We start from the raw sequence: 22,161 nt of genomic DNA, 5'->3' as shown, positions 1-22,161 counted from the left end.
GACATACAGCTAACCTGTGAAAATATCCCAGAGAGAAGAAGAAAACTGAGGAAATTATACACCTCTCAAATATTACCATCTGCACTCCTACTTAGACTTGAATAAATGTCTTTTTTAACTGTTCTGTTGCATTAATCAATATTAAAAACTGACTGAAGAGGTAATGTACTTCTATTTAGCCTTTAAAAGCACACACAAGCTTAAAGAGCTGAATGAATTCTGTAATAATTGTCTTTTACAGAAGAGCGTCAGTCATAGGTTTGGAATAACATGTTTTCAGTGTGAATCAGTTTAGTTATGGAATTCAACCTTATTTAAACAAGACATTAGATCATTCAAAAATGGTTAGTTGTACAATTTAGCATGGTCATACAAGATTGCAGGATGTTAAAATAAAAAAAATCTCCATAATGTATTCCAAAAACAGTAAAATACATGGAGAAATATAGTTCCAAAATGTACAATAAACTAACAACTTACAAAACCGACTGTAAATAAAATAAATAAAAACTGCATAAACCCTGGTTTTCAAGTTCTCCTATTTTTTTTTTTTTTTTGTTTGTTTGATTTTTTTATAAAATAAAAAAAAAATTATCTGCTCCTGTCTGTGGATATGTATTTTATACAAGAAGAGAGGAGCAATATTTTAGTCAAAAATATCAACAAACCAATTCACTCCCTCTTGCCACTTTCTTTACATTGCATCTGCATGCATTGGCGGTTATTTGGGACGTTTCCATGTATTGTGTGGATTTAGTTTTCCCCAGGCATTCTGCACTTCCAAGAAAAGATGACATTTATGTGTTAAGCAAATGTTCTTTGGCCAGATAATGCAAAAGTAGGTTAGCAACAACGGGAACTCAGAGTTGCACAAAGGGACTTTTCGTTTAGGATTTAGAGGAAATGGAGAAAAAAAAAAAGAGAACAAAATGAGAACAGAAAAACAAATGATGTAATGTTGTGCTCCATTGATTCCAATACATTTGAAATCATAAAAACTGCTAAAGGTCATTGTAATATCCATCAGGGACATTTTAGAGACAGAGTACTGCATATAAACAAATCTTACAGACGTATTTTCAATGCACATGCAACAACAGGAGATTTCTCGACTAGAAATATGTATATTGTCTGTGAAATTTGCTTCAAGCATACTGATATTGATGTTGCATGCACTAGTTGAAAATAAGCTACATGTACAAAAATGATTAAAAAATGGTACATCTAAGGAACATTTGTGAGAAGGCTGATTAATAATCCCAGATCAGTGTGGTGCCATGGGGATCTTCATGGTTCAACAAAGCTGACCGACTTCACCAGAAATACTGAAAAGACGGCTAATGGTGCGTCCTTCATTTGCAAACGTTTCAAGCCTCGATTGCTCATGCTAATCTTTACCTGGGTGCATTCAATCCTCAGGGTCTCCGGCGTGTTGTGTCAGCCTCCATTATTAACCACCTTCATGTTTTATCACTAACACGGTTACTACACTTTTTCTGTGCATCATATTTATCGTTCCCTCTTGAATTTCATAACCCTAAAATATCTGCCCTCGCTCTCCGCTTGAGTTCCAGCTCAGCATACATCTTCTAACAAGCTGTAGGTGCTGAAGAGCGTGGTGTCATGGGACTACTCTCTCTGATAGCCTGGAGTGAGTGCGAGAGAGTTTGTGTGTGTTCCCTCTGCCGGCCGATGTTGCTGTCAGCTTGTATTGTGCACTGTGGTGACTAATTGACTCCCAGGCCACTGTCGGCTACCCTGTATTACCCCACTGTGTCCTCCTCCACAAAGAGGTTACAAATCCCAACAGCTTGAAGAATTATCCTCCCTCTGGACTTCACACCTCGCAGACTGAGAGAGTCTGACCTGAGCTTCAAATGTTGTCTGAGAGGTATCAGATTACAGGGATCGCTTTGAATGAACCACATGCCGTTACCTCTCTTGCACTCATCACCTCCATGAACCTCATTCGTGTTGAATTCGTAGAACAATTGTGCTCTGCTCTGTGTGATATTACGTTTGTGTCAGACCGCCATGGTACAAGGGTTGCAATGCACATGTATTGTATTTTCTAGGTAGGACAGAAGAACTATATTTCAGTTTTACTTCCCTTGCCCCTGCAGGTCCCTTTCACACTGTTTTGGCTGTGAACTGCGGGACCATTGCATCATGAACACAAGCGCTGTGGTGAGTCCTAGCGAGCTAGGTAATGCTCAGAAGATGATGCCAATTTTTGCTGGCTGAAGGGAATTTTTGCACATACAAAAAGCAACAAATGCATTATTCTATAGTTGGCAAATTACACAATAGGCTGCTTGTTCAAGCCAATTTTAATCCATAATGGTGTCTACATGAATTGTACATTTTACAACTTTTATACCCACTTTTATGCTCCAAAACAGACAGCCAATCAACGAACAGAGGGCGGGATGAGAGCCGTTACATAAACGCTAAGCGCCGAATTTAGGTTAGGGAAATTGAAACCAGACACAGAGACAGTGATGCTATTTGCGCTGTTGTTGAGTATATTCCCGGCATTTGCCAACTGAAGACCGAAAAAAGAGTAGTGTTTGTTTCACATTTTGAATGGAGGTGAAGTTGTGGCCCTACTCCCGAGACCCTGCAGGTTTTGAGAAAAGTTAAATTTATCAACTGTTACCGAACATCAACGAGAAACTGGGGAGGCCAAAGTCCGGCAAGGCGATAATTGTGATTGTGAACTGCCATGTTCACTCCAGTATTTCGCTCGATGGGTTTGTTTTCGCAGCATTCCTGTGTTTACAGTGGAAGTTCGAGGCGGCTGAGCAGGAAAATAACACGCGTCATAACCAAACATTGTGTGATTGGCTTACGGGTAACCAATGATTTAAAACTTCAGCCAAGCTAAGCACAAGCAATTGTTGATTTGATGTATTTTATAATTGGATATAGTAATCTTGTCCAATATACCAGCAATTGTAAATATTGTTTACCCCTATATATATATCCCTAAAAAAGGCCAAAATACTACAATTAACCTTCTTCAAAACAAATCTTTCTGTGTTACAGTGTTAAGAAAGTCAGTCAGGTTTGGAAGATGAGGCTGAGTGAATGATGACAAATGCTTATTTTAGGGTGAACTCATTTTAATGAACAACTCAAGAGTTTGTACATTACTGATGAAGAAGAAACACGCATACTATGAATAGCAACAAGCCTTGAAAAATATATTGCCCAATTAAAATGTTTTCCTTGGCTAAGCTTGTGTTCATTTAGACTTGCGTTCATGTTATTCAAATTACTAAACAAAGAAACCTTTTAAAATGTGTGTTAGCATGCATATTGTTCTAAATGCCTTGCGTTTACAGAATAGTTATGTAATGTTTCATGTTGCAGGCAAAGCATAGGATCCCTATACTACATAAAAAAAAATACTTTTCATGCACATATTTCTTTATTTTAAAATCTGCATTGTTATACAAGCAGCAGTCATTTCATATGCAAAACAATGTGTCTTAATTTGTACATCAGCTATCAATTTTCATTTACGCATTTCCAGCCTGGTGTAATTTAGTGCATGCATTAAGTTAAGTACACACTCACATACACACACACACACTTTTCAGTCACCCTAAAGAATCTCGATAGGCACATGATTAATGTCCTGCCGGGCTGAATTAGCCCCGCAGCCATCAGCGGGCGCTTGGAGCCGGGCCCAAAGAGACTCACCCCCGCACAGAATGCAGCACAAAAGGGCCAAAGGAAGAAAGGAGAGAATGAGGAAATGAGGGAGGTGAGGAGAGAACAACTGAGGCAGGAGGAATATGAAGGAAGCCAGCAAAATAACTTATGATGGCTGCTGCCGAGAGAACGTGGGAAAGGCTGAGAGATGAGCTCCAAAAACTAATTTACAATGGCTTTAAAAAAGCTAAAATTAATGGCAGGGAAACAGGAGCTGTGACTGCTGACGACAGCCATACCTTTCCTGTAAGCCAGTCCCAAAAATGGCTTATTTGGCACGCTATTTGTGGTTAACTCCTTCCTGTGACAATCAATGCACAATTCTGCCTGATGGACAACAAACCAGACAAATATTCCCGCAAATGCCATCCATAGCTAGAGATCAGAATATTTACACCTGAAATTAACATGCGCTTAATAAAAGTGCAAATGCATTGTTGTTATTGGCACTGAGCTATGTATATGAAATATAAAACACTGCAAATAATCGTATACATTTGGAGAATAAGCTTATGTTTTATTCTCCTCATGCACTATACAATATTCTCACCTTATTTAAATAAATTCTAGTTGTTTACCTTCCAATTATTTCACCAGATTGCATTTGTCATTTCTTATTACTCTTTCCAAAAAGAGCAACTGAAAATTTTTAGATTTTCTTAATTGCTGATCACTATTAACATTCTTTAAATTGATGCAGAAAATAACGAAAAGCATTTTTAATTCTGTCAATGTTTGTAAATTCTGTAAAATATAGAAATACAAACTCTTTTGCAACATAAGTATAATCTGGCATTAAGAAATGCCTAACAACAGCATAGCATCAACCACATAACCACCAGGAAACCACATGACCACCTAGCAACTACCAATAACACCCTAACAACAGCATAGCAACAACCTGGCAACCACCCATAGCCATCTAACAACCCCCCCAGAACAGCATAGCAGCATCTTAGAAATCATCCATAAACCACTAGCAGCTACCCATGACATCCTACCAACAGCATAGAAACAATCTGGGAAAAACCCCTGTATCCACATTGCAACCCCCAAATACCCTAATAACCCAAAAAAAAGGCTCCTGGAAACCACCTGTAACCACCTAGCAACTATTCATGACACCCTAACAACAGTATAGCGACTACCTGGCAACCACACGTAACCATCTAGCATCTAAATAAAAACAATTACAGTATGTCTAGGGCTGCAAATTTTTTCAGTAAAGCCAGTTCTGTGATTAGTAGTAAATCTCCATCACGTGCTTACAGATGGAGCGTCATTTAATACACAGAGCCATAGATCACTGACGAGCTACTCAATATTCTGGAAACCACATTTAACCACCTAGAAATGACTATTAACACATTAACAACTATATAGAACACCCTAGTAACCAATAACATCAAATCAACCTCCTGGAAACCACCTGTAACCACCTAGCAACTACCCACAACACCCTAACAATGGTACAGCAACATACTGGCAACCACCAAGAACATCCTTACAACCACACAGAACACCCTAGCAGCAATGACCTGGCAACCACTGTTAGCATTGTGGAAGCATATTTTCCATTTTTATATCTAATAACAAAAATTAGTTTTAAATAAAAGCTTTTATTTGGAAACTTCAACACAAGTAAATTTTTCTAACCCTAACAGCATAGCAACATCCTGGCAACCAAATAGAACCATGTAGAAACTATTAATAACACCATAGTAACCACCTAGCAACCCCCAAAATACCCTAATAACCCATAACAGCATAGCAACAACCTGGAAACCTACTATAACCACCTAGCAACTACAAATGGCACCCTAACGACTACACATAACACCCTAGTAACCCATAACAGCATAGCAACATCCTGGAAACCTACTGTAACCACCTAGCAACTACAAATGGCACCCTAACGACTACACATAACACCCTAGTAACCCATAACAGCATAGCAACATCCTGGAAACCTACTGTAACCACCTAGCAACTACAAATGGCACCCTAACGACTACACATAACACCCTAGTAACCCATAACAGCATAGCAACATCCTAGCAAACAACTATAACCACCTAGCAATTATCCATAACACCCTTGTAATCCATAACAGCATAGCAACATCCTGGCAACCAACTATAGCCACCTAGCAACTATCCATAACACCTTAACAACGAATAGCATTGTGGCAGCAAATTTTGCATATTTATATCAAATAACAAAAAATGAGTTTAAAATAAAAGCTTTTATTTAAAGACTTCAACACAACACATTTTCATCACATTTTCTTACCCTGACAGCATAGCAACATCCTAGTAACCAACTATAATCATGTAGCAACTATCTATAACACCATTTTAACCCATAACAGCATAGCAACATCCTGGCAACCAACTATAACCACCTACAGTAGCAACCATCCATAACACCCTTGTAACCCATAACAGCATAGCAACATCCTGGCAACCACTTAGAAACAGCCAGACAATGACCTGGCAACCACTGTTAGAATTGTGGCAGCAAATTTTGCATATTTACATCAAATAATATAAAATTGTTGCTTACATAAAGGCTTTTGTTTGGATATGAGTCACAATATCTAAAAATGGAAGTTTTAGTAAGAAATCAGTCAGTCTGCATTGAAACGTAACCAGTAAATCTGTGTCTCCGGCTGTTTCATCTAAATGTGAGTAAATATTTCACTTCCTGTTTCCTATCATTAATTTCCATATCTTATTTATTTGTACTTCATTCAGTTTCCACTTCCACTCACTGTGCATGTCTTTGCATCTCTGCGGTCTGTTTCTCCAACAGTGTCTGCTCCATTAATCTATCTGTGGGACCATATGGGCGTCATTAGTGTTTATTCTCTGCTGTCCTAGTCTCTACCGAATCCAGGCTGGCACTCTCCCGTTGCAGGACGCCATTGCCAAGGAGGCCCACCGCACATGCACTGTCAAAGACAGGCAACAAAAGCGGGACAGAAAGATGGAGTTTCCTGCGCAGTTGTTTTTTAAACAACCGTTACCCACATTTAGATAAATGCTATTTTGGTGTTTGCCATTTTGCTGGCCCATCAGAAAGGCGCTCATACACACACACACACACACACACACACACACACACACACCGAGAGAGACTCAGCCCACCCATCTTCAAAAGCACCCTTGAAATCACAGCATGCTGCTGGTAATTGCCTTCACTTTAAAGTTTGTTTGTGGGAGTGGAGATGCTAATGACTCCAGCCACAACTTAATTGCTCGAGCAGAAGAGACTGAAAAGCAAAATCTCTCTTCTAAATGCTTTTATATTCCAAGGAGTATTTATAGAGACGGATTACAGATATAAACTTCCCAATATTTTACACCTGCTCTGGGAATGTCTTGCTCTCTCGTCGTCCCGTCCCGCACCTGCCCGGCTTGCCAAGCCACATGTAGGTGTGTTGGCAGGAGGGGAGGTATAATTAAAATATATTCAGGTAGAGTCTGTATAATGGGGTTAGCTGAGTGTTGTTTATTGCAACCTGTCTGTGCAGATCTGAACGGCGCTGAACTGTTTGCATCAAGGTGATTTTTCACATTATCAAAACTAATTTAGGGATACAACACATCACAATTATTGAAGACATTAATATAGGAGGTATAAAGACAAGTTATGATAAAATATTTAAAAAATATATATTTTATATTAAAAAATAAATGTAAAAAAAAAAAAAAAAAAAAGGAGGTCTGCATTCATTTGATCAAAAATACAGTAAAACAGCAATATTGTGATATATTACAATTCAAAATATTTTAGTTCAATACATTTTCAAATTGTCTGCACCGAAAGCCTCATGGGCTACTGTCCTATCTAAATAAAAAGGCATAAAACACCCAAAATAGTTCTTTATAAAAAAATATTGCAAACTTCAGTTGACCAGATGATATTCTGATATGACTTTTAATAATGAAAGAGTTCAAGGAACAAGAAATAGCCTGAATTTTGGTCACTTTCTCACACAAAGCTAACATTCAGTTTAGTACTTCTGTTGTGCTAAGTCCTTTCCGGAACCTAACAATATAATCACAATGTCAACGGAAGAAAGGAACCGTCAGAATGACATGAGGGTGAATAAATGACAAAATGTGCACTATTCCTTTAAGAAAGGAAACTTGAGGCAGATCTTAGTGACTACCTACTGTTGCTCTAATGGCATGCCTGACTGGATGTTTTGTCTAGAAGTGTTGCCGTCAAGCCACTGGTAGTCAAAATCCTGGTTCAACAGGGTAAAACAGTCTTCTAATGGCCACATCTCAACTGTTTTTTCTGTGCTGTAGAGCGTCTTCAACCCCTCTACTTAATCTAGCCTGTTATTTCTGTAATTGTGAAACTCTTTGTTACTGCCTTTGCTATCTATCTATCTATCCATCTATCTATCTTTCATACATAAATAATAATGAAGATTTTAAGCTGGTGTCTTCCTTAATTTCTCACTCATTGCCTCTCTCTTTCCTCTTTTATGACAGCAAGGGGCCACATCGGGTGCAGTTTGACTCTAATAACCAATTACAGGACCTGAGCACAAACACTCATCTCATCTGTGGATGCCTGGGCTTCCAGCGGGTCAGACAACCATCTGCACCACCGGCTCATTGTCTCTGCTGTTTTTCCCTCTTTGTCTTCTCAATAATAAGTCTGACACTCATAAGGATGAGGCAGTACAGAACAAGTGTTCAAACCGAGCTAATCAGTTTAGATGCGGCCAAGTTATTAAGTGGCACACTCGAGGAAAAGGAACAGCTGGTTCACTCTACCTAGGAGACAAATTTATCACACATCCCTGTTTCCCACCCTCCAATATTTTCATTTTCTTCTAAAAAAGAAAGGGAAAAAAACTGCAGCTTCATTGTTGTTCATTCACCTCAAATGTCAAAAGCAGCTGGAGCCTTATACGTCACCGTCCAGTGGCTCAAATGTGCAAACCAGGGGTCATTTCCTTTGTCCCGGGAAGTATGAACAATCACTTGGCTCATTATTCTTTTCTGATCTTTTATCTGACACCTGAAGCCATTACTATACAAACTGGCCACTACATTATTAGATACAGAACCATAAATAGGCAGATAAATTATTTTAATCTCATAATGTTCATATAGTAATACTTGATTGTAAATAATCATAATCAATCAGTTTTTAACAGTCGGTTGTGAATGATTTAATGACTTGCTACTGAATGAACTGATCAGTTGAGAAGGTTTAAATGATTCACTAATAAATACAGTCAAGCATATTAGCTTCTTAATGAACCTGTGTTTTTTAACAAAGTTGTCAATGATTCAGTGAATCACTCAAAGATTCCTTTTTTTAATGATTCACTCATTCATTCAAATGCTGTGTCTTTGAATGAATGAGATACTGTGCCCAAAATCATGCAATTGTTCACTCATTCCCTAGTTAAATCTTTTGTTTAAATATTTTTAGTCCACTACATTGGAAAGAAAGGAATAAAATGAGTGAATATATTTGGGTACTGTCAGTATAAAAAAAAAAAAAGATGATTCATTGACTCGCATGTCAAAAGTTTGACATATGAGAAATGTTTCCTTTAACTTTAACCACTTAACAGACTATAAAAACCTTTACTTTCAGCCCACTTGAATTAAATTGTATTTCTGACTTGTTTTTGGGCTGTTAAAGAGAACTTTTGGTATTGCATCTCTAAACAGGAGACCTTATTTTGAAAGCAGATATTATATATTCAATCAATTTTGTGCAGTCCGTTCTTCAGTTGCGGCCTAACAAGCCGACACATCATTAAACAGGTGACTTTGTGCTCCCTATAATGGGAAAAGATCAAATATAGACAAGAAAGCAGGATCAAAGGAAACGATAACCCATGAAATTACCAGCCCTAGCAAGGTGCAATTGGCGCTGCCAGAGTAGATGCTTTCACAGCCACTGTCCACTTCTGAATTTGATTTTCAGTTTATCAGGAATCTATTAGAGTAGAAATTCAAACGACAGCCAAACAAAAAAAGTCCTCGGTAAAATACAGACTTGCAGCTCTTTCTGCTCCCCATTCCATCCCTGCTCATAGAGGACAAGCTGCAAAAGGCACAAATGCTCTGATTATGTGGTTCTTCTTAGAACACGAACCCTTATTCAATGTCTTCAGTTGAATTATGCAATCAGGGAGCGATGTTGAGCACTGGGATGTTCGTGTTTTTTTCTGTGGCTATTCAGCATGAGAATTTCACCAAGACAAAGCAAACTATTCTTTGTGGTAATGGAACTCTGTAAATGCAACAATTTACACAAGGCAATTATCAGACAAAAGTCCAAACACAAACTTGAGCTTGTCGTTCTTTTGTATCCGGTGCCTCTCTCTTCATTTGCCTTCAGCTCTGTTGATAGACTTCCTCTCCGCTGTTTAGAAATAATCCTTAAAGACTCTCTGATGTAGCATGGAGACTTTATGATTATGTTCATCTTTTGAATAGAAATGGGGGTTGCACAGACTAGTCAAGATGCTTTATGATTGTTGCAGCTTTTTCTCATTAAGTAGCTAAATAGTCTACTGTATATTTTCTTCATCAACAACACACAATATGCATACAAACTAAATTTTACAGTCAAATAAAACTTGAATTGCATGCTTTGTTTTCAAAGCGGCAGATGATCCTTCAGAAATCATCCTACTATGCTGATTTGTTGTTCAAGAAACATTTCTTATTATAATCAACGTAAACCGTTTTGCTGCTTCATATTTTTGTGAAAACTGAGATGCATTTTGTTCAGGATTCTAAGGAACAGCATTTATTTGAAATAAAACTCTTTTGTAACGTTATAAATATCTTTACCGTCACTTGATCCATTTAATGCACTGACAACAAACTTTTGCATACGTTTTCATAGAAAATAAAAAACGTACAAAAACTTGCTCCTTGTTATTTTTAATGCCTCTTCTTTTTGCCTGTTTTGCATCTGGCTAAATGTGTTTTGGAGACGGAGTCCTTGGCCTAGGTCTGGTGTTTTTCTCCCAATTATCAGGGTGCATCTTTTATCCAGTGTGTTCACACTTCTCTCTGCCCTGTATATGAAAGGTCTAAATCCCAAACCTGTGAAACTGTGGTCATTTTTACCCAAAAGGTCACACCTTTTCTATCTCTTCACAGTCCAACAGAGTTTCTGAGAGTGTTCCACCAATTAACAAAAAATTTAAAAGGCATGTTTTCTACAGTACCTCACATTAAAACAGAAAACTAATTAACTGCTCTACAGCCAAATCTGACGTATAGGTCATTTAGGAACTGACAATATGGGAAGTTAGGAAATGAATAAGCTACACATGGAGATGAGTGAAAGCTAAAGAAACGATTAGACAGCAGCCATTGCTATAGCATAAAATACAAATAGCTACAAAATGCTATATGGCACATTCATCGATGGAAAATGAATTCAGTCATTCAGATCTCCTCGTTCAATGATCTATTGTGCTACATTTTGATGAACTGGTAGAAACATCATCCACATCACCTCTGTCTGCAGCCATATTTAATCACCTGATCTTATTCAGACTAAATGTGCTTGTGGTGCTGCTTTAATGAATGTTCTTCACATGCCTACACGTGAAGAGTCTTTGATGAGGAGCAGCTGTAAAGCAGCAGGAGAAACTCATGTGAGATGCAGAAGTCTGATGTCTATCATTCCTCCAGTGGCCATCTGCGCCCGGGTCTTCATCCATCCACCACAACATCCAGATGTGTGTTCATCTCAGAAAAGACGGCAGTGGCACCCAAACGAGATGCAGTCCTGTTTGTTTTTGTTCTTCATGTTTTCTCAGCTCTCTCAAGGTTGAAACTGGGCATCATTCAGAATCAGCTTCTTCTTTCAGTCATGTTATCCTTTTGTACATACAGCCTCTGGGCATCTATTTCCTGGCAGTTTATTTCATTAATGTGAGTTGAAGAAGCATATTAGGAAATGGAAACATGTTACCAGTAGTAAGTACACATTTACTGGATCTTTGAGTCTTATTGGAGAAGAAAACAGCCTTGAAACCATTTAATTTCAGACCTCTTCGTTCATCAAAGTTACTCAGATTGTCATCTCAACTTTTCAACTTTGTAAAAGGAAGCCAACTTTTCAACATTTGGCTGTAGACAATTTTAAAAACTGTATTCTGAGAGAGAGAAAGAAAATGTGAAAAACTTAAATGAAAAAAAACATCTAAAGTTGCTAGACACAAACATTCACATTTATAGTGCAGCAAATAAATATCAAAAGGAAAATGACCATTTTCCCACCCAAATACTATAACTCCATTTAACTAAATGCTAATAGAGTAACAATATACTTCTAAAATATTTCCAATACACGTTAACATAAGAGTAAATTAACAATATTAACATTCTCTACAATATTTACTAAAAAAAAAAAAATAGCTTGAAGCAATTTAAAAATGAAGTTCAAACTTCTGTTAACAGGTGATGCCACTAATCTCAAACTAAATACAGTATATGAATCTTTAGATAGTGGATCAAAATGTCTATGATTTTTCTGTAATATTTTTTCAATGCATGTTATACAGCATAATTAATCCTTAAGTTTCCTCCTCCTCCGTGGCCTAAACGTTTCGGTTTACAATTTATATTTCAAGGTTTAAATGTAAATGATCTATCCTGAGACTTTCGGACACCACAGTGCATGCAGATTTGTGATCTCAAAATAATGATATCTTCAGCATCAAGATGAGCTGCGAATTGAGCAAAGAGCGTCCGCATTACTAGAATGTTCTGGACCGGGGGACTACAGCCGGAGTTCCCAGCAGGAAGATGGATGCCAATCATGGACTAAACTCAAAGCCTCTTTGTGAGTGAGTGCAGAGTGTCTCTCCTCTTCTCTCTCATCACTCCATCCTCCGCGCTTCTCCTTCCTCATTAACACGTTTATTTCATCTCTGTATCTGCTCGAGTCTAAGAGGCATTTTTCTAATCAGGAGCAGTTGTACGCGGGCACGCCAGCTGGTCATGCATCACTCTGCATTCTGAGAGAGGCTGGAGAAAGACGATGTGCTCCCTGCCTCATTAGCATGACCTCGGAGCAAGAGACAGGCCAGGACTTCAGCCAATCACAGGACTGAGAGGAGCCAGCCAATTAGCTGGAGGGATCCAGGACAGAAAGGAAATGTGAAGGGCAAGAATTTGTCTGAATCATAAGGTGTGTATTATGAGTTTCATAATAGAGGACATCAGGAAGATTGAGTTATCAAGGCTCCCATTATTCAGGACCTGTGGTTGGAGGATGTGTTAAATAGCATGGCAAATTAAGTTCAAATTTAGTACAATTAAAACAAAATCACAAAATAACATTTTACTTGGAGCTTAGCTCATGTATGTTGATTAATAATATGTGATGTATTGATCAGGATGGAGATCAGCAGCAGAGTATTTTTATTTCCAAGTTTTCAAGAAATGTCAACAATAACGTTATAATTAAAACATGGAAAATTATTTTTAATAAGAATTTCAGTAGCACATCAAGCACTCATTGTGCTAAAATAAAAACAACAAAAAAAACAACAATCTTGAATGATGATTCTTGTACTTCAGAAGCCGAACAGCATTTATTTTCAAATATTTTAAACAAACTAATGCATCCATGCTGAATAAAATGTTTATCTAAATAACTAATATAATTATAGAATTATATATTTTATAATTATATACAAAATATAAATATTGTATATGAATATAAATAATTAAAAACAGCTATTAACTGCATTTAAAAAAATAAATAAAGTATTTTAGTAAAAAACAATAACACGCAACACAATTGGACTCTTAGTTAAATGACTGCACACTGAACACTCCTGAGGAACAAGAGCACTGAAGTTATTAGGTTGCTGCTAAAACATCCAAAGGTTGCCATGTGGTCACCGTTTGAGTTTATAAACCTGTGCAGAGCCACTTTATAAGCGACAGGGGGTAAAGTGAAGGTCATCGCAGCGGTACCACCATGACCCTCATCTTACACAAAACAGCAGGACAGCAAATGTCATGGCAAGTTTTAATTGCTCACGCTACGCTGCCAGACCGGGGTTGGGTGAGCACAAGGAAGCTTATCTTTAATGGAAAAATAATTTAGTTCCATTAATGGGCTGCATTGTTAGAGTGGCAAAGCCAAAACCACCGCAGGCAAAATCCTCCCCATAAGTCTGTGCTTTTGAGTCCCGCTGAAGTCAGAGTCCGTTGCTATTCATTTCCCCTGCAATCTTTAAATACTTTAAACTGCTCATCACAGGGAAGTTTGGAGGAACTGCAGGGAAACTGGTGCAATATGCAGAGGTGGAGGGTGTTTTTAAAATGTTGAAAATCTTCAAGGTTATGCAGGTTTAAATGCTAAATGTACTCATTTCACACTACCAGCACAAATGAATGTGAAGTTACATAACTTAAATAAGATCTAACCCTGACATTCAGGAAGAAAGCTTTTTTTGTGCTCAGAAAGTGATTTTTTTTTCAGTATTTTTTCCTTCTGCTTCGAATTACACTATTCTTAAGTTGTTGGTTTAAAGTTAATATAAATGAGAAATTCTAATACCATACTAAGATTATACCATGGCTGTGAGGTCAGTGAGAATTATGAAAAAAATAAATTATAATAATAAATAAATAAACTAACCAGCTAAAGGCTAATGAGTATTTATTAGTAAAATGATTTAACAAATAATCATTTACACTAATGCTTTAATGTGAATTATTCTAAATGGCAAAAATAATTACCATATTAAAGAGGAAACTCTTCTCTCAGAAATTAAGATTTTAAATTAAGTAATTACTAAGAAATGTCAAGTGACACATGGAATTAAACATTCAATTTTAAAATGAAAAAAAAAAAAAAAAAAAAAAAAAAAAAAAAATGGTATTTTCTTGTAAAACATACTCCAATAATCTTTGGTTTACTAACAACTTCACAAATCATTTTTTATACTTCTCTGCTAAAAATAAAGGAACACGCTTTAAAATGTATTTTCCATAAAGTGATAAATCAGCTTCAGTAAACATATGGCCACATTCCTCAGCATGCTGCTCATGTTAGTAAGCTGTGCTTCTTAAACTCAACCTTGACCGTGACACAGTGACAAATCCTTCCACGGCATTTTCCATTTCTGAAATAAAGAAAGCCTTTGCCCTTCCACTGCAAACACAGTGATAAATAGCTGCAAACACAAACCACAGGTAACAAAAAAAAAAAAAAAAAAAATTAACTGTGTTCGTTTTTCCATCGCATTATCTTTTACACTCCATCCATGAAGAAAATGAAATATTAACCCATATTTGAAATAGCACATAAAATTGATTATTTAAAAAAAAAAAAAAAAAAAAAAAACAACAACACACAATTCACCAACAGCATGTATTATGGCTCGGAGGTTAAATACAATCATGAAGTTTTTGTTATGCTTTTTTTTTTATTAGCTAATGAAATGTTCTTGATGGAGAGGAGACTGGGGCTAGTTGTCACACATTAGACAAAAGCCCGTTTTTTTTTTATGAATTCTGTTTTTCAACACTAAAATATCAGCATTTATTATTGTTATTATTATCTGTTGTGCAACAAATGATCACAGTAAAATGACCCTCACATACTTTAAGACAAAGCCAAATATACATTGGGGCAAGTTGTCACATGCACAAGCTTATGACATTGTTTGACTAAATTGCTCTTTTTGTTGTTTAAAATAATGGTGTTTTTTTTTTTTTTTTTTTTTGGTTTCATTTTTTTTTTGTATTTTACATTTAGCTGATACATCTACCGATAATAGAGTTTTCACCAATGGATTCCATTTGTGACTACTTGCCCCATGTAGACTGACAACTAAGTTATTAACTACAACTATTTAAAATGTATATAAAACTGAAATAAAGCATTAAAAAAAAAAAAAATCTAAATGAATGCAAAAGCAATGACAAATATGAAAATAAGTATTATGCGATGCAACTTTTCTGAACAAATCATTAAAAGTGACAAAATTAAGTACTTAAATGGCCAAAACTGAAATTAAAAGAAAAGTTAACAACCAATAGATAAAATGTTTTTTCTTGGATAATAACAACATAAAATGTTCATTAGCTTTTCATAAGACTTTAAAGAATGCGGAATCTAAGAAATACGTATTGGAGTAAAATGTGTGACAATTCAACATTTCTCCCACATCTTCACAACAGCTTAAGCTGGATAATGCCTCGGTTGAACAAAATAAGCATTGCACCATGGGAGCAGAAACTGATTATAGCAAAGCATTCTTCATACTCCTATGGCAGTACGATCCTATTCATAGCCGTGGCCCTCCACAGTTGCAGACGCCCTTGTCTTACAACCTAACTTTATCTCCTCATGAATGAGTGTAACTCAGTGACCTCTTAGCAAAGCTCACCGTTCCTCGTCCCAGAGACTGTGGAGCCAAAACAAGCCTCGGAAATCATTCCTGGAACAAGATCCTGATGATGCACTGCACATTATTGGCTTAAAAACTGCAGTTAACATCTTCAAACTTCATGCCTCACCGATCACAGGCAGTTTTGACATTCTCCTAATCTACTGTGTCAAGCTCTTGGTTTCCAAGCTGGTGATTCATTTCGCAAACTGATACGCAGCGGTCAAGCAGAATACAAAATAATTAACAGCATGCACGCTTTTGGCTGCCATCTTCTAACGTCGTCTCTCCATTCATTTCTTAGATGAGGTGCATTGTGAAATTTTCACGTTTGGTTCATGTCTGCAGCAATGCATAAAGCATGTCTGAGGACTGAGATTTGTTTTTCCAGAATAAGCGAAGCCACTTGGGCGCCTCGGAAAAGAGAATCAAATCGGGTCAGGCTGAAAATAGAGCGAGAAGATGCTCTTTCAAACGGCTGTCCGCGAGACGCAAACGGTTGCATTCTTGACACTTTCAGTCACAGTGTATTTCGAGTACCATATGACATCTAATTTATTGCATTTTGCGAGCAAAGTCAGCCAGCACTTTTTTTAAGATCCGGAGAGATTTGCAAATGTAGGCCTGCCTCTGGATCCTGATGGCTGCTGTACAGGCCTCCAGACACACAATAAACCCAGTTCTACATTAACTGATGATTCTGCCCTGAAAATCATTTTTAGGTTTAGGCCTGGGCTTAAACTGGTGTTATCTATTATCCAAGCAGATTTGCAACGTGTGAATAATAATACATTTGCTCACCGAGGTTTTTCTGGCGAACAACTCAAAGTAGAACAACGAAGGACCGAGAAAGCACATGCAAGAACACGAGTGCAAAAGCAAAAGATTCAGGAGGTTTTCAACTTTTACAAATTATATATATATATATAAAAAGAAAAAAAAAGTCTGTAATTAGTTTTTTTTTTTTTTTTTTTTTTAAAGACTTCAAATTAAAAAGCACTTGTGTACAGGAAATAACAGTACCGTTTTAAATGCTCCGAAGTAATACAAATTATATATTATATTGTTGTTTAGTACTACTACTATTGCATTGCAGCTATAGTCCTAAAACCAGCCTAAATGTTCTTAATGCAAAATACAATTTTCCCACCTCTTGATTATGGTGTAATATAATCTATACATGTCCACCAATAAGATTTGCCATCATAAATTATGTTTTCTTCATATGAAAATAACGGTCATGTTTTGTTATGAATTTAATAATCATTGTAATGATTTGCCACAAATGATCTTTAAATTCAAAATTTCATGACTTTCAAAAACCTTTTGTTGTCGTTGTAAAAAAAAAAATTCTCACAATAATGTAAATTTAGTAACACTGCTTCCTTAATATAAATGTTCAAATAATAAGAAAATCAGTGATCTTCACAAAATGTAACTTTTACGAATGGTGAGATTTAAAAATCTGATACCTATGTAAATATATGATTTATATAATTTTTTTTAGAAGAAAAAAAGAATAAAAAGGTTGTGTAAGCAGATCATAAATGTACAAATTCACATGAATTGGCCACCAATCCACAAAAACATAAAACTTATGAACTGCCATGAAAGATCGTAACATCATATAATGTATGTTTACAGAGAACACAAACGGCAGGTACATTTCATTCAGTCATACCCAACTCTCTCTCAGCAGCACTGGACTGCTGCTTGTGTTTCAGATTCCTGTAGAACGACATGTAAACATGCCCCAAAGCATTTGTCACCTAGCACCTGTCGGTTTCCATTTGCTCTGTACAGACGAGTATTTCTTTGAGCATTTGCACCATCATTCCCATGCGTGTTGTCACATCTCAATACTCACAGTACACGATCACTGTGTCATTGTTGTTTCTGTCGCATTAACCGACAGCAATTACTGGATTCAGTAATCTGTGCATTCTCATTTGACATGCCCTCCGTGATGCTTTTAAACTGACAACGGCTGTGTTCAGTGGCATCGGTATGGTAATGTGAGCACATGCTGCGTTTAATGGCAAATGAGTGTTATCTGTCCTTTCTCACGTGTGCCTCTAAACACGGCTTCAAACCGAGCACCGTCATTTATGACCGTATCACACACAGCATGAGCGCATTTAAGACGTTACAGAGGGTGGAAAAATCTAGTTTCAAGAGACGCACATACAGGAACAGTACATATTGGGTGTCTGAAAAGCACCATTAACTTCCTCAAGTGTGGTTTACACACTAAAAATGTTCTTTTGAGAAAATTTTTCTCGATCTTGTCAAACGATATGACGGTTTCTGATGGGAAAAGACTGCCTATATTCTTGCTTATGAGAGGTTAGAGTGACATTCAATAACTCTTGTCGAGGAGAACTGATCAGTCTTGTGCTTTTTACCCGGTGGACAATAAATTGGGGAAAAACATCTAGAAATAATAACAGAAACTTGGGCCAATATGCAACCACTATAATAAATTCAATAAAATTACAATAAATTTGCTCACCAAGGATTTCAAAATAGAACACAGAATGAAAGATGGAAAAAGAAAAATCAAAAAGCACATGCAAGAACACGAGAGGCAGATAAGAATGCTATAAGATTTTACAAAAAAGCCAAAGTACAAAAAAAGTTCAGTCATTGAAATACTTGTAATAAAATTATGACAGTTTGTTTTTATGTTGTTGTTTTTGGTGAAACCTGTATCCTGCTCAATTTCAGGCCAAACACAAATGGAAAAAAACAACAATAAAACAATTATTTCTCAATAATTCCCATTACTATAGACCCTTTATTAAAAATAAATGTATAAATTGATACGTTAATACATGGTTTGGTATTAATTTAAAAATCATTCTAAATAAGTAACCACACACACACAACATTTTCTTGGAAATAAATAAAAACATACATGCATGCATACACTATTAAAAATAAAGGTGCTTCAAAAGATTCTTCAAGTGATGACATAGAAGAACCATTATTGGTTCCACAAAGAACCAATCAGTCAAAGGTTCTTTTAAGAACCATCTCTTCCTTAACTTTTTATAATCTGAAGAACCTTCTTCTTCCACCACAAAGAACCTTTTGAGAAACAGAAAGGTTCTTCAGATGTTAAAGTTCTTTATGGAACCACTTAGACAAAAAGGTTATTCTATGGCATTGTGAAGCACCTTTATTTTTAAGAGCGTAATAACAAAGATATAAATGCACTTGTCATTCAGAGTTATTATAATTTTTATATATATATATATATATATCTTTCTTTTTAATTATTTTTCCCACTTTCCCATCCTTTATAAATGATTTTGATTTACAATAACTTTTTGGGTCATATCTACGAACAAGGCCACTAAACGCAAACCTTGATAACAGACTGAGTCAGCCTTGAAAAGGCTTAATGATTTTTAAAAGGCAGCTATAAAACAAACTATGAATTTTCATTTAGCCTTGAACAGGGTAAACTTAGCAAAACAACTCATTGTGCTCACAAGTAAATCAGACCCATTTAGCCATTGACTATAACACAATAACTCGAATAGAAACCCATTAAAAGTCTCAACGTGAAAAGTTGGAAATGGTTTCCGGTGGCGGCGTACCAAACATCTGCTACAAATATCACACATGGGATGGTAGGAAAATAATACAAACGGCGCCTGCCATAATCATTTCATTTGCATAAATTTAAAAGCATTCAGAATGGAAGACTAATCGCTTGTTTGTGTGTTTTGTCTAATCACTCTCACAGTCTGTCTCACTGATATACAGCAAAAGCAACGCAGAGTTTGAGGTGACAACTTCCATGATGTGATGGATGCTGTCTAATTCTCACCCAATATGAACGTTAATTCTTCCTAAGGTAGTCCGAAATGAATTCTGCCCTAAATGTTGTGTATAAGCAAAAGGACTGTGAAATGCATTAAGCAAAATCCTAGTACAGTACGTGAATACAATTACAGACACAGAGAAAGCAGATCTCTCCATTGAGCTGGCATGTAAAGGAGATGGATTTTGCTAGGAAGTGCCATCGAACAGTAGCATCGACCCCGAGCGCTCCCTGTCACCATCAGGCCTCAAATGGGTCATTTCCAATTATTCAGGTGACATGTCCATTCTGGAGGAGAGAGCATGCTGCTCTTCAGTGTATAAGCTTATGTGGGCATTATGTTTCACTTCAGGAAGATAGAGCAAAAATTTATTTTCACAGAACCCTGGTGGCCTTGGAGGAACTGCATTCTCAGTGTGCACACCATCACCCAAAATATCAGCTTTAAAGAGATACATATTATCCAAAGTACCCGTAAACATGCAGCACCTTACAGATTCCAAACTGAACAAATACTTGTCTAATAGACAGCATTTTATTAAATTTGTTTATAATAATTCAAAATAAATGTCCAGGATTTTTTTCACACACACACACACACATGCATCTCAATGAATTAGAATGTAGCGGAAAAGTTCATTTCAGTAATTCAACTCAAAATGTGAAACGTGTGTATTAAATTCAGTGCACACAGACTGAAGTAGTTCAAGTCTTTGGTTCTTTTAATTTGTGATGATTTTGGCTCACATTAAAAAAAAAAAAAAAAAAACTAGGATGTTTACAAATAAATTTGTTTTCTATGTCAGCAAATTAGAATACTTCAAGAACAATAATAATTAAAAAAAAAACTTCTGGAAAGTATGTTCATTTACTGAACATGTACTCAATACTTGTAAGGGGCTCCTTTTGCTTTAATTACTGCCTTAATTCGGCGTGTCATGGAGGTGATCAGTTTGTGGCACTGCTGAGGTGGTCTGGAAGCCCAGGTTTCTTTGACAGTGGCCTTCAGTTCATCTGCATTGTTTGGTCTCTTGTTTCTCATTTTCCTCTTGACAATAGCCCATAGATTCTCTCTGGGGTTCAGGTCTGGTGAGTTTGCTGGCCAGTCAAGTACACCAACACCATTGTCATTTAACCAACTTGGCGCTTTTGCTTATGAGCAGGTGCCAAATCCAGCTGGAAAATGAAATCAGCATCTTCATAAAGCTGGTCAGCAGAAGGAAGCATGAAGTGCTCCATAATTTCCATAACATACGCCTGTTTGTGCGGAATTTTTTTTTTTTTTTTTTTATGCAAACCGATTTTTGCAGTAGCTGTCTGAGTAGCTGGTCTCAGACGATATTGGAGGTGATGATGCTGGATGTGGAGGTCCTGGGCTGGTGTGGTCACAACTGGTGTGTGGTTGTGGGCTGGTTGGATTTACTGCCAAATTCTCTGAAACTCCTTTGGAGACCTCTTATGGTAGAGAAATGAACATTCAATTTATGGGCAACATCTCGTGTACATTCCTGCAGTCAGCATGCCAATTGCATGCTCCATCAAAAATTGCAGCATCTGTGGAATTGTGCAGTGGAATAAAACTGCACATTTTAGAGTGGCCAGCCTAAGGCACACCTGTGCAATAATAATGCTGTCTAATCAGCATCTTGATATGCCACACCTGTGATGGTGGATGGATCATCTCAGCGAAGGAGAAGTGCTCACTAACACAGTTTTAGACAGATTTGTGAACAATATTTGAGAGATATAGGCTTTGTGTACATAGAAAAAGTCTTAGATTTTTAAGTTCAGCTCATAAAATATGGGGGCAAAAACAATAGTGTTGCGTTTACAATTGTGTTCATTGTATACATATACACCTAAAACGTTCAGAAAACACTCAGAATGTTCCTACCTTTTGCTAATTAATTGAAAAATACAATAAATCAACACTGTAAAATATTATGATAAAAAAAGGTTTTATATTTGAATATAATTTAAAATGTAATATTTTTCTGTGGTCAAAGCTGAATTTTCTGCATCATTACTCCAGTCTTCAGTGTCACGTGATCCTTCAGTAATCACTCTAATATGCCGATTTGCTGCTCAAGAAACATTTCAGATTTTTATCAATGTTGAAAACACTTGTGCTGCTTCATATTTAAGGATTTGATGAATACAAAGTACAAAAGAATTTATTTGAAACATT

Source organism: Carassius auratus, chromosome 18 (assembly GCF_003368295.1).
Source record: "Carassius auratus strain Wakin chromosome 18, ASM336829v1, whole genome shotgun sequence".
NCBI classification, from domain to species: domain Eukaryota; kingdom Metazoa; phylum Chordata; class Actinopteri; order Cypriniformes; family Cyprinidae; genus Carassius; species Carassius auratus.
The sequence above is the reverse complement of the archived record's forward strand: the minus strand, read 5'-3'. Positions refer to the sequence as shown.